Consider the following 12,521-nt stretch of genomic DNA (forward strand, 5'->3'; position numbering starts at 1 on the left):
GGTCATTGTTCTTGAGGAACTTACAGTCCAAGGAAGAGGCCCATAGAAAAATAGATCATTGTAGTACAGTGTTGTAAATACTTGCAGGTCCTGTGGGAACACAGGAAAAAGTTCCTGGGTGAAATGCCTCCCGAGTCAAGTCTTGACAAATAAGCAGGTGCTAGCCCAACAAAAAAAGAGCAGGGAGTCACAGATGTGGGTGTGCATGGGGTGTGCCACGGACAGCAACCACTGGGTCTGTCGCACATCAGATGTAAGGTGTTGACGAAGGCCCTTATTGCCCAGGCTAAGGGGCTTGGGTTTTATTCTGCAGACCCTGGGAGCCAGGGATAAGCTCCAAGTACAGGAATGATGTGGTCAGGTTTGTATTTCACATAGCTCACTCAGTGCCAAGGGCAGATTTAAAAGGTAGCAATGTTTTGAAGGTATCAAAGGCATTCTTCTTGAAGACTGGGAGACCTATTGAAAAGGTAAAGCAATAGTCTTCACAACAGATGATGAAGGCCTGAACTAGGACAGTAGTGATGGGGATAAAGAAGTGGGGAAAAGTTAAAAGAAATATTTAGGGGACAAAATAGTTGAAAACATCTGTTAAGTAAAATCTGTTAGGTAAAACGCATGAATCAAGCATTCGTTTTCTGGTCCTTTCTGAGCAAGCCCTGATGCTGACAGTTAGCTTTCCCAGATTGACAAGATCTAGAAAGTGGAGTTCTTGGAAAGAGTCTCATCTTATGGAACAAAAGAATTCTATGCTTCATGCTTGTTGGGGGAAGACCACTGTATTGTAATTTAGTTTTCACTATTCCTCTTTATATTAAATTTATTGGTGTGACATTGGTTAATAGGGTCATATAGGAGTCAAGTGTACATTACTATGATACATGATCTGTATATTGCATTGCTTACCCACCACTCAAAGTCAATCATTTTCCATCACCATATATTTGGCACCTTTTACCCTCTACCACTCCTCCAACCCCTTCCCTGTAGAAACCACCAAACTGTTGCCTGTGTCTCTGAGTTTCAGTTTTCTAAATATTGTTAAGTGAAATAAGTCAGAAAAAGCAAAGGATCATATGATTTCACTCATGTGGGGTATAAAACAAACTCAGTTTTTACTACTTCTTAAATAACATTATTATGTCCTCTTTGATCCATCAGTTATTTAGAAACATTTTTAAAATCTCTTTACTCTAGAGGCCCGGTGCATGAAATTCCTACACGGTTAGGGTCCCTAGGCCTGGCCAGCGATCAGGGTCGATAGGGGCCTTCTGGCTGCCAACCAGGGCCTTCCTTCGACCGGGAGACCAGAGTTCTATGCCGCTCCCTTGTGGTCAGCGCACGTCATAGCGAGCAATCGAACTCTGGTCTCCCGGTTGAACACCTGAGGAGACACTTTGCACATTAGCCTTTCATATAAAGAGATATGGAACTTTTTAATTTATCTTTTTATTATTAACTTCTAACTTAACCTGTTAAGGCCAGAAAATATTTTCTAAACAGACTATTCTTTGAAATTTGAAGAGATTTTATGGCCTGGTACCTGATTGATTTTTGTAAATGTTCAATGTATACATTAGGAAAATTATGATTTAATAGGTGTTAGCCATGGTGTTTTATATATGTTCATTAGGCCAGCCTGACCTTTTCTCTGATTGATCTATCAATCACTTAAGGAATTATGTTAAAATTACCAACCATGATGGTAAGTGTTTGTCAATTTCTCATAGTGTGTGTGTGTGTGTGTGTGTATTATACATACATATATATACTATTTTATTGGTTGCATTAGAATTAGAACCTTTTGCTGCTCAATTTAATCTTTCAGTTAAAGTTTACCTCCTCTTTATCTTTTTATACTTTAAGCTTTTACTTTGGATGACTTTGGTAAAGCTATCCAGTTTTATTTTAGTTGCTATTTGCCATATTTTACCTTTTCCCATATTTTAAACTTTCTCAGTTCTTATGTTTGAGATAAATGTCTTTACAAAGAGCACATAGCTGGATTTAGTCTTTCTGTTGGCTTGTTCTGTTATATTTCTTTTTTATGACTGTATTTTTTGTGTGTTTTACCTGGAGAATATAATCCATTCACATTTAATGTGAGTTCTGATGTATTTTGAATTATTTCAAACATGTTATTTTATAATAAACTACTCTTTGGAATAGTTTATCAAGCTCATTAAGGTTGTAGAGCACAAGGAAGTCATGATGCTTTTTGTGTATTACCATAAAATATTAAGCTTAAGTTAACTATATTCATATTTCACATGAAATTACATTTTCTCCTCTATTAAATTATAATTTACACAGAGTAGTGAGCCCAAGGGTTGAAGAAGAAAAGTTAAATTTGAGAACATTCTGTTCATCAACCTAATTCCTTCTGAACTCTAGGGAAAGGAGCACCTTATTTGGTCTTTCCATCTTCGCATCTTGGTTCAGCTTGCACAACTCCAGTATTCTTCAGAAGCATAGCTACCAGAAATTACACAAGAAATTACAAAAACATGAAATATAGATGGGTCCAAGGAGCTTTAAGGATATTTGTGAATAATATATTTTAATGGGTTTTGGAATCAGACCAACCTTGGTTTGAATCCTGGCTCTGCCATCTTCTACCGGGTGAACTTGGGTATGTTTTTTAATCTAATTTTCATTCTCCTTATCTGTAAAATGTAGATCAAAATAAGAACAATTTTTTCATGGGATGATTGTAAGGATTAAGTGATTTTGTGGTCATAAAGTGCTTAGTGCAGTATTTATCTTGATAACCACTCAAGAAATGGTATCTGGCACAATTAATGTATTATATATTTTAATAAATGTTTATTGGGCACATGATGTGAATAGGCACAGTCTTAGGCCATAGTGATACAGAAATGAATGTGATACAGCTATGAGAAAAACATGCATAGATTGCTGGAATGCAGAGGCAAGGCAACCACCCACACTGTTACATTCAGACTCCCAGAGGAGTAACATCTGAGTTGAATTTTAAAGGATGCATATGGATAAGATCAGCACAGAAACAGGGAAAGAACTTTCCAGGCATAGGGAATCGGCTATGAAAAGAGGTTTGAAATACTAATAAGATTTTAAAGAATGAGCACTAATCTATTATGACATTTAGTGGATGCTGCCACTCTCTCCCTTGTAACATCACTTAGTATCACAGCCAAAGAAGCAGAGGAATGGAATGAATTATATAGGTCATTTTTAATACAGAGTTTGCTCATATTAATAATGATAAGTATTTATCTGTTATATCTACTGGCTGTCCAACATTATAATCAAAATTGAGAGGAAAAAAATCGAAAATATATAAAGAATTAATACAACTCAATAGCAAAAAAAAAAAAAAAACAAATGCAAACAATCTGATTTAAAAATGGGCAGACAATATGAAGAGACATTTTTCCAAAGAAGACATACAGATGGCCAAAAGGTACATGAAAAGATGCCAACATCAATAATCATCGGGGGAATGTAAATCAAAACCACAATGTGGTATTATGCCAGACCTGTTAGAATGATTATCAGAAAGACAAAATATAATATGTGTTGGTGAGGATGTGGAGAAAAGGGACCCTGTGCACTGTTGGTGGGAATGTAAATTGGTGCAGCCACTATGGAAAACAATATGAGATTCCTCAAAAAATTAAAAGTAGAACTACCATATTTCCAGCAATTCCTCTCTGGGTATTTATCCAAAGAAAACAAAAACACTAACTGAAAAGATACCTTCACCCCTATGTTCATTGCAACATTACTTACAATACCCAAGATATGAAAACAACCTAAGCATCCATGAATGGGTGGATGGGTGGATGGACAGATAGATGGATAAGGAAAGTGCGATACACACACACAATGGAGTATTATTACAAAAAGGAAATCTTGCCATTTGCAATAACATGGTGGACTTTGAGGGCATTGTGATAAGTGAAATACGTCAGACAGAGAAAGACTAATAACATGATCTCACTTATATGGGAATCTAAACAAAACAAGGTCATTGACATAGAGAACAAATTGGTGGTTGCCAGAGACAGGTGGTGGGAAGGTGGGCAAAATAGGTAAGAGGGGGTCAAAAGGTACTACTTTATAACTTCCAGTAAGTGTCATGGGGTGTAATGTACTGTACCGCAAGGTGACTAGAGTTAATAATACTGTATTGCATATTTGAAAGTTGCTAAGAAGGTAGATCATTTTAGAAAGTTGAGAGAAAGCTGATTGTCAAAGCCAAGTAGCATAGTATGGTTTAAAAGACCATAGCAATGGAATCTATTAGACCTGAATTAAAATTAGACAGCCTAACAGATACGTGCATTTTGATAAACCATTACTATTTTGAATTCTCACTTTCTCCCAAAAACAGAGATGATAAGACTTACGCTAACACATCTTACAAATGTTTTGTGAAGCTCAAATATAATATAATCAGTTCTTGATATTCACGATGATGGGAATGCAAAAGAAGCATAAGCACCAAAACCCAAAAATAGTAGATAAATTAAAATTTGTATTAATTGGTTCCAGGAAACATTTTTGTATGCTGATTTATCCTTCTAATTTTATTTTACTTAGGATAAAATTAATTCCATTTGTATTTCTTTACCCTATACCAACAGATGGCAGGAAGAAGTAGCCTAGATAATTACAGCATGGTGACAGAAGTCATTTTGGAATTTAAAAATTACTAAAATTAATTGGCAAAACAGAAAATAAAATATCAATTTTGTAGTTGTCGCTTCATACTTTGCTTGTCTTCAATGAATTAAAAGGTTTTTTTCATCAGAACTTCAATAAATGCTTTAGTCTCACCAATTCCCTTTCTGCTCTATTTTTCTGCATCCTGATTTTTCCACATACCTTATATGCCATCCTATAGTTGTCCAGTCCTCACTCCCTGAACTCCCATATACACACATATATTTCTCCTACCCTCTCCTTTTGTAGCTTCTAGTTCCAAAATTAGCTCCTCTGTACCTTCCTTCCAAGTTTCTATTTTTTCTTGGGACTTTTCTCAGCTGGGAGTAAATATATATATTTTTTTTTCCAAAAAATTATATAAAGATATATTTTCATTTTTAAATATATCTTTAATATTTTGACCTATAAGCCTCTCCTGATGCCTTCTGTACTCAATCCTTTATCCCACATATTAAGAATGAAGAAAGATGTGGACACGTACTGTCCCCATTATTCTGACCATATTCATGTTTAATAACTGGTTTACTTTTCTCCTTGGGCTATAGTTGCCCTGCCTCACCTCACCATATGACTTATGTACATTGGCATCTATCATCCCAACTATCTATATGAGTGTCTTTTGAAGTATAGACCATTCATTCAAACAATATTTAATTCTTACCATGTTGGAGTAACTAGTACCAGACCTACCTTCCCACCATAAACAACTAGAAAATGGGACATATATGAAACAAAATATATGAAGCAGCCATTTCATCTATTGAACAACTCGCGTGTTATCCAGAAAAGAAAGAAAACAAACAAGATGGTTCCAGGAGGCTCATTATTGGCCCAGAGAGGAAGAACTCAAGGAAATCATGGCAGTATCCGTGAGTTGAGGAAACTAAGTTTATAGCTTAGGGAGACTCAGGTGGCTAGAATTTATGGGAACGTGTGCTGGAGAGGAAGGAGCTAATCAGGGAAAGGTCCAGAAGTCTGCAAAGGAGTCCCCTTAAGTCTGTTACTAAATACTAAATGGAAATACATAGAGACTCCACAAAGCTGGGCAGCTACTGGAGAGTTCTAAGCTGAACATTTCCCAGAAATCATACAGGAATGGGAGGTGCTGAGTTCTAACTAGCCAGAGAGCCTTCCGTAGAAATCCCAGAATATCCACAACTTAATAGAAGGGTGAACTGCCCTAAAGGCTACCCTAAATGCACCTTAACAAATCTCAAAACTATCCTCAGAAGAATCAGACAGATCTTCAAATTACTTAACTGCCTGGAAAAAAAAAAAAAAGTCCTACCTTTTGGAAAAACACAAATTAAGATATTCAATGATGTAATCGTTGCAATATTCAGCATCCAATAAAAAAAAAGCATTAGTCATGCAAAAAAAAGCAGGAAAATGTGGTCCATAACCATATAATTTACAAACCTCAGAAGTCAGAGACCTGGAGAAATTTAGAGATTCCTCCCCTGGACACATTTATTTACATTCTAGAGGTGGTAAACCTAGAGACCTGCCCCACCTCCTGAGAAGATTTCATTATATTACAAAGCAAAGGTCAGTAGGTCCTCTTCACCCTCCCTCCCTCCTCCCCCTGCCCCTTCCCATTGGAAAGGAGGAGCAGCAGCTGTGTCAGCTGTCCTATATAAACTCCAAAAATTCATTATTTTGAGGTTTCTCTCATCGTGTTACCCTGTTGGGATTGGGACAGAGAAGTAATTAATGCAATTATGAGTAAAAGGCTGTCTCTGATCCAGAAACCTAGTGTTTCTTGCCAGAATGAATGAATACATACTTAACAGAAATTAAAATAGGAACCAGGAGGTCACAGTTCTATTCAGGTCAGGGCACATGCCCAGGTTGCAGGCTCAATCCCCAGTGGAGGGCATACAGGAGGCAGCCAATCAATGATTCTCTCATCATTAATGTTTCTCTCTCTCCCCACCCTCCCTCTCCTTCCTCTCTGGAATCAATTTTTAAAACGTTGAAAAGGATAAAATAGAAAGGAGGTATCGCCTATATGGTAGCTGGGAAGGCCTCTCTGAGGAGGTAACATTTGAGCGGAGATGTGAATGAATGGAACTCCCATTTGACCCAGTGATCCCACTACTAGGAATATATCCCAAGAAACCAGAAACGCCAATCAGAAAGGATATATGCACCCTTATGTTCATAGCAGCACAATTCACCATAGCTAAGATTTGGAAACAGCCTAAGTGCCCATCAGCAGATGAGTGGATTAGAAAACTGTGGTACATATACACAATGGAATACTACGCTGCGGTAAAAAAAAAAAAAAAAAAAGCAACTCTTGCCTTTTGCAAGAGCATGGATGGAACTGGAGAGCATTATGCTAAGTGAAATAAGCCAGTCAGAGAAAGATAAATACCACATGACCTCACTCATTTGTGGATTATAGAGAACAACATAGACTGATGAAAAGGGACAGACCCAAAGACTGAGAAACAGCGATCAGGCTATCAATCCCCAGAAGGAAAGTAGGGGAGGGCGGGGGTAAGGGGAAGAGATCAACCGAAGGACTTGTATACATGTATATAAGCCAAACCAATGGACATGGACAACAGGGGGATGGGAGCATGAGTGTGTGTGTGGGGGGGGGGGGGGTGGGGATTAATGGGGGGGGATAAGGACACATTTGTAATACCTTAACTAATAATAAAAAATAAAAGAAAGAAAGTAAGCCATAGAAGACCATACCCTGGGAGAGGACCATACATAACATACTCATCTTGTTGGCTCTCCTAAGTGCCTAGCCCAGTTATTCACACAGAAGCAGAATTTAGATAAATAAGGGTCAAGGATATGGCATTCTGAAAGGCTGGCCACTTCTGGCTAGAGGATTGTTTTTCTATTCTATAAATTCAAGAGTAGCTACATCTTCAGGCAAATGACTTTTTAGCCATAGACTTTTTAGCTAGGAAAAGATTGGCTAGAAATCAAACTTCAGTTAAAACTGTTTTAAGCATAATTCATGTTTTACTTCCTTGAATAAATCATATATGTGTCCGCAAATTTAGGGTTAGGAAGCACGGCATGAAGTTTCAGTTGGGCTGCTAGGTTCTTTTTACAGAGGTGGACAGAGATACTAACTTGGTTTGGAAAGTACTCTCCTCCTTGTGAATGTGGCATACACAAAGGCCGAGAAGGGCAGGTAGGGCTGGAGAGCACAGGCAGGAGGAATAATAAGTGAGCGCAATGATTTTAATTGGGTCATAACTAATAGTACGATCCTTATGCTAGTTGTACGGTGTGTCAGAAGCTTGTAGCCAGAAGAAGAAAGGATGGAATGCAAAAGGCAGCATAGCCCCGGACTCTGGGCTGAACCAGTTATTAGTGTGACCTTTTTGGTCGAAACCCTTCTCATCTCTGTTTCACCAGGTCATTCCTTTCTCCGCTATGAATCATCTCGGAGAATCTGTAACAAGCACATCATTGTCAAGAAGTTAAAAGCAATGATAAGTTGTTCTGTTAACACCTGTCAGTGAAATAACTCAGAGCACAAAACCCGGGCAATTGAAGGAGTTGACAAGTATTATTAAACCTGTTTTGCAAGAGAAGAAGCTGGTTCAAAGAGGGAAAAGCTGTCAAAGGTAATACAGTCAAGTCAGTAAGAGGCTCGGGCCTCCTGCCTTGCACAACCAGGCTGACCCCGCGGCCTCCTGTGGCCCAGGAAACCGGAGGGCCATCCATGAACAATTACTGGCGTCTTCTGCCCAACTTTAAAATGCCGTGACCTTTTTAAAGCTACGAATAGGTCTTAAAATTCAAGCATAATCCTTATGACTGGTTTTCTCTGTTTGGGTTTTCTCCCTCATTCAGAAATTTATACTATGTTAAATTATTAAATGCTAGCAGTGCATTTCTCCCAGTACTGCTTCCTTTTTATTTCTTCTTTGTGCACTGTCGCTTGTCTGTCTTTGGCACCTTGCTAAACCTCATGTTTGAATTGAGGTGAATCACAATAATGCTTTCATCCAGGGGATGAGGCTTTGTGCAGTTCCTTCCTTGAACCTGAACGTAATTCCATGATTTCATTAAAGAAAAAAGATAGGAAAGCCTGATTTAAAGTAAATTAGGATTTATAATTCGGAAATGCTTCTGCCTTTTTCGTAACTAACTTTTTAGTTGCTCTCCACTCCACTCTATTTACTTCTACAAAAAAATAAATAAACAATGAATAAACGGTGTTAGTGTGGGTTCAACAGAAAGCAGAGCATCAGACAAACGCTTAAGCGCAAATACTCGATTCAGGACTCGGACCCAGGGAGCAAGAGCCAGGGATGGACAGGGAAAGTGAAGCAGAGGAGCGGGAAGAGCCTTACAAAAGTGCCTGACATGTTCAAGTTGGCCACCCCTATGCACAACTAGTTGCTCAATCCTGCAGGACGGCCTGAGGAACCAGAAACCCAGGAGTGGACAGGGTGGCACTGTTAGGCTGCACCTGCAAGAAGCCAGCTGGAGCCCAGGAAGAACCAGTGGCTGGAAGCAGATGCAGGCAGGACAGATGACTGAGGTAGTAAGAATTGGTCTCCCGTAACACACAACTCTATTCTCGTTGCTTCCACTTCCGCGCATGAGGATATAAAGGAAACATGAGCTCTTCTTGCTCCGCACCCCCACCCTTCTCATAGATACTTGTCATTAACATTTCAGTGTCTGTGCTTTTACATATCATCTGAGACCATATACGTGTATCTTTTTTTCCTTTTAAAAGTATGAATTGGATCATACTAATCTTGTTCTGTGACCTGTTTTTTCAACTCCTGTGTTACTTGCATCATGGTTAGCTTTTTCCTCATCGTCGGCAAGTTGATTATGCCCTATAGGAAGTAGACTGGAAAACACTGACTTTGCATTTGGAGTTAATGCATTAGTGAAGGAATGATAGTATGAGTTCCAGTTAGAGTTCTTGCTTGTAGAACAGGAACGCTGCTGATACTGGGCATGCAGTGGGCATGGTCTGGTAAAACATGGAATTGTCATCATTGCCAGACAACTGGTCATCCCTTCCAATCTCCTCCTCCTTCCCATTCATCAGCACCTCCACAGCCTCAATTCAGAAGTAAGAATGGAGACTACACAAAGGAGACACAGAGAAGATATGTAGGAGAGGAAAGATAATTTTCTCTCCACCCTTCTGAGTTCTTTTACCGAGACCCCTGTAATAGACCAACAAGAGAAAAACAGAAGTTTATTAACATGTGTCCCTCATTATACATGGGGGAAACCCAGGAAAAAATAAGTAACTCCCCAAGGTGACTTCAAATTCAGGATTAAGTAGCATTTTAATAGGGGAGGGGAAGGGGGGTAGAGCTTTTAAGAAAGGTGAATGGGCCCTTGGAAGAAATGGGAGGTACGACTGATAGGCAGAGAAGGGAAGTTCAGGGAAAGCTTCTCCCTGCATTTGCTGTTTCTCAAGTGCCTACAGCTCAGAATTATATACCAAAGCGGCATGTTTTGGGTGTGTCCTGAACTCCTACAGTCATATTTTGGGGTGGCATATTCTGCTACCCTTGAGAGATAAGGGGAGCCACAAAGATCTGTTCAATCAGCAAATATATTAACCCCATATAAGTGACAGGCACTAGAAATAAAGTGGGGAACAGACTGTCCTCAGGCAGAGAAAGTACAATTGGGAAAAGAAAGAGAAGAGTACGGCAAAGATGCAGAAGATAAAGAAAAAAGAATTCCCAAGGAGTGAGGAATGCCAGTAGTGGCTACACCAGTTCAGTGCTTGTGTTAATATACATTGTTTAAATCCCAGCCATCTGCTCCCACATCAAACACACACACACTGTACCTGATTTCACTTCTCCCCCACATACATGAATATCCCAATAATAATATGGTGATATGTTTTTTCATGGTTTCCCACAGTTGATCATAAATACACTTGATTCAAACCAGTGGCTTGTGACCCAGATCTAAGTATAAATATAGTGGAAGTCATACATTTCTTTAGTGACAGTCTTACTAATTAAATTATTTGGCCTGTTTTTTGCCACATTGGATAGTTTTTCTTTTTAAAGTTGTTAGGAATGTTGTTTATAGCAGCATCAATAAGCCAAGAATTCACATAGTTACTCAATCACACAGATTACTCATCATTGCCTGTTCATAACAGAATCCTAAAATGTTTAAGATTTCTGATGCAAATCAAAATCTCATCATCACTTGTCATTGCTAAATTAAATGACAGGATAATAACGTTACATTAAAACCATTTTTCCCTTGATTGAGTGCCTTTTTCAGAAGTGAACCTTGTAGATGTATATTTTTTTCATCGGTACTATAAATGCATTTAGAATCCAAGATAAAAATAGAATTGAAAAGGGGAGGAGTGGAGTGGGATGTTTTCAAATTATTGATGAATCTCTTGAATCTCAAATAACCATATTTGACAGTGCAATGCTAGGGAATGGAGTAGCTTAGTTCAGTTTGAGACTTTTAGAGCTACATAAAGGAGGTTCACAGGTTGAGCTTGGTCTTTATTGACACAATCATGCGTTCCTGCCAATAGTCATATGGCATCCCATTGCAAACAGGCTGTCAGTGACCTGTAGGAACTGGCATTGTTTCGTGACTCTTATACGAAAAGATACTGGTTTTGGATAGACCACAGTCTCTATTGGAAATTAACATAAATGTCTAACCTAAAACAAAGTAGGTTCTTGGTTGACTTACCATGGTAAACTTCTCTCTTGGCCTTTCTTTCCTGCCTAAAGCTAATTAACCTTTTTGGTCAGATGTACCACCCCCCCATCTGCTCCATCTGGCCCTTGGCCCACGTCTTTGTGGCCAACCAGTCCTCATGCCGCCGAGCCCATCTTCTTCACTTGCCCTCCACCCAGAACTCCTTTTCCATTTTAGAGTCTTCTGTCCTCCAAAGACTTTGTTCCCTCACATCTCCCACCTGTACTGTTCGGAAAACCATATACTGGAGCAAGCCTTTTACTTGTACTTTTTGCCTCATTTAATGCTACCTTAAGCAGTAATGTGTCAGTAATAACCTGTTAGTAAAAATCCTTAGTTCTTGACGTTGATGAAGGTGTAGACTGAAACAACATTGGCTAACAGTTGACAATAGTTGAATCTGGGTGATGGGTATAGGGAAAAATCAATATACTATTTTCTCTAGTTTTATGTGTTTGGATTTTTTCTGTAGTAAAATGTAAAACTAAATTTAGCTCTAATCCACTTTTTTAAAATAGATGCTCTTTTTTAGTCAGTGCATGAAATGGGTAATACAAAGGATGGATCAGGATGGAAACCCTGAACTGCCATCCAAATACCCCACTCCTATTCCACCCTCAAGGAAACAAATAAGATTCTTTAGCACCTGGAATTGCAGCTTCACTCTTCTCCTGAAGTCCTGAACATGATTACCAGAATCCTAGTTCCCTTCCTGCTTATTAAAGCAACCAGATAAATCTGGACAGAAGCACACATTACCGTGGCCCCATTTATTAAGTCCCTCTGTGAGTAAATCTCTGCGCTGGGCATTGAGAAGGAATATGAAGTTCCTTCCCTCTGAGGGTTCCCCGAGATGTAAAACAGGCTCCCCTGAACGGCCCTGATGCAGTGCAGACCCCAGGGCTGTCATCTGAAGTGGGGCTATGGTAACACAGGGCAGTGGGGGAGAGGAATCCTGTCAGGCAGATGCATTCTCAAAAGTGATGCAAACTACTGAAGGTTGTCCAAAAGGAAAGGTCCTCTCCCTCCCCTGCTTCTGCCTGCGGTTCTGACTGCTTAGAGCTCCACCACACAGCCTTCCCTCTCTCTTCTGAAGAACTTAA

The 12,521-nt window shown here is 39.1% G+C and overlaps 1 protein-coding gene across 7 annotated transcripts in view; it reads left to right on the forward strand.

Annotated features, from left to right (window-relative positions):
- RBKS (ribokinase) overlaps positions 1 to 12,521 on the forward strand; it is a 73,315-nt gene that overhangs the window by 5,673 nt on the left and 55,121 nt on the right. The window contains exons 2-3 of one of the 7 annotated variants that reach the window (XM_059660259.1): positions 8,104 to 8,315; positions 9,110 to 9,238. The exons of 4 other annotated variants lie outside the window; for them this stretch is intronic. The gene's annotated coding sequence lies outside the window, so the exon portion shown is untranslated. The remainder of the gene's footprint in view (positions 1 to 8,103; positions 8,316 to 9,109; positions 9,239 to 12,521) is intronic. 2 more of the 7 variants (XM_059660260.1, XM_059660261.1) reach the window with 2 other exon arrangements.

The sequence above is a fragment of the Myotis daubentonii genome, chromosome 12 (genome assembly GCF_963259705.1).
Source record: "Myotis daubentonii chromosome 12, mMyoDau2.1, whole genome shotgun sequence".
NCBI lineage: Eukaryota > Metazoa > Chordata > Mammalia > Chiroptera > Vespertilionidae > Myotis > Myotis daubentonii.